Raw genomic sequence first — 2,120 nt, forward strand, 5'->3', positions numbered from 1 at the left:
TTGAATGTTTGATTATCTTGTGGATCTTGTAGAGGTAATACCTCATTCGATTTTCCGAGGGACGTTCATGATAGGAACATGCCCATGTAAGGACGTTTGAGGGGTAATCTTGAAGGAGAAATTAGGTATTTCAAGAAGGTAGGATAGATTGTATGTGTTTATATATTATATCTTAATGCGGTTGAGGAGTGATGGATTCTATGTTGATTTTCCGAGGGACGCACGTGACAGGCAAGCCCGTGTAAGGACAATATAAGTTCATTCCTAATTGATCACATTTAGGTATAGATTTCAATCCTAGACCGTTTGTCTATTGTAAGAGAGAACCGGCAACCTTCTACAAATGGTGGACTATTGAGGAATAAGATTTTGTAGATCATTTATATTGAACAATCCTTACAACGAAACCAAAACTCCTAGAACATACCCTTTATCGTTGCCCTATTTCTTGTTTCTTATTCTTTCATTTCTTTGTTTACATTTCATAGTTACACTTAGATTTTGTAAATCAATTGATTGGTTATTTAACTTACTCGTGTTGAGACATCTTTAGTGCTTATTTTAGTCCCTATGGATTTGATATCTTTTATTATTACTTACGACATATTCGTATACTTGCAGAGAGTCAACAAGTTTTTGGCGTCGTTGTCGGGGACTGCACTATAACATTAGGGATTGTCAATTGAGTTAGCCTAAACATAACATAACTTTTCTTTTCATTTGCATAGTTGTAACTAATCTTTAGAATTATGTTTTCATAAGTTTTTCCTTTCTTGTATAACATTTCTTTCAATTCTTTTTGTTGCAATGCTAATTCTGCATTTTTGATTTATAACATTCTAGTCTAACTTTTCTCTGTTTTTCTTTTGATTTAGTTTCTTTCTTCTTTTTCTTTTGTAAACATATCTTGCAATCTTGTTCTTGTGTATGTGAAGATCAAACGTCGTAAAGGCCTCAAGAATAACAAGAACTTATAAACACATTAGTTGATTAGCATATGAATTATTCTAGATATTTTTCTTTTTCCTCTTGTCTTTTCTTTCTTGTTTTCATTATGCATTTTCTTGCTTACAATTTAAATTCTGCATTTTCTTTCTTGCTTTTCATATTGCATTTTATTACTTGTCTTTGATTCTTTTTATAATTTTTTTTCCTTGAATATCCATGAGCACTAACATGTCAAGCAGGTCCATGAGAAATTTTTTTACACCCTTTTCTGCAAGATTTTTATCTCCCATTGTGCAACCTCAAATTGAAGCAGAAAGTTTTCAACTAGACCCAGATTTAATTTGCATGATACAATGTCACAAATTTGGAGGAGAAGTATCAGAAAGTCCTTATCTGCATCTTGAAACATTTTTAGAGATTTGTGATATAGTGAAATGTGAAGGAGTGTCAGCAAATGTAGTTCGATTGATGACATTTCCTTTTAGTATCAAGGATAAAGCAAGGACTTGGTTATATTCTCTCCATCCTTAAAGTATCACAAGTTGGGAACAATTGGAGAAGCAATTTCTGAATCATTTTTTTCCTCCAAGCAGAACAGTGTATATGAGGAATTGCATAACAAATTTTGCTCAGGCATATGGAGAATCATTATTTGAAGCATGGGATAGATTCAAGAGTCTTCTAAGACAGTGCCCTCATCATGGTTTTGAAAAATGGTTGATCCTGCACATATTCTATGGGGGAATTTTTTTCTCAGACAAGAATTCATTGGATTCATCAGCTGGAGGTTCTTTTATGGACAAAAGTGTAGATGAAGCATATATGTTAATTGATTAAGTGACATTGAACCTCCATGAATGGGCAAACATAAGTTGGATGAAATTTCCCTCAAACATTCAAGAAGTGCAAACCATAAATACTATAGAGTCTGTCAAAGAAATTGTAACTCAACCGTCTATGAGTTTTTAAAGTCACAAGTCACAGAATGGGGAGTTCAAACATTTAGGGGTAAAGATTGAAAGGATTGTTTCAAATTGGTTTAAAGAAGATCCCCCTCCTTCGCAGACAAGATCTAGTGAAAAGTGTGATGATGTTGGGTTGAGAATTGGAAAAAATTATGAAGAACTTCTGAAGAAGGATATGTTTTGAATTGAGGAGAAGAACAATAGAAG

General features: G+C 33.3%; 1 non-coding gene across 1 annotated transcript; it reads right to left on the bottom strand.

Annotated features, from left to right (window-relative positions):
* Positions 1-1,549: 1,549 nt before the first annotated feature.
* LOC122044567 lies at positions 1,550-1,655 on the bottom strand. The gene has a single exon (XR_006129602.1). It is a non-coding gene; the product is annotated as a small nucleolar RNA R71 (small nucleolar RNA).
* Positions 1,656-2,120: the final 465 nt, after the last annotated feature.

Source organism: Zingiber officinale, chromosome 2A (genome assembly GCF_018446385.1).
Source record: "Zingiber officinale cultivar Zhangliang chromosome 2A, Zo_v1.1, whole genome shotgun sequence".
Lineage (NCBI taxonomy): Eukaryota > Viridiplantae > Streptophyta > Magnoliopsida > Zingiberales > Zingiberaceae > Zingiber > Zingiber officinale.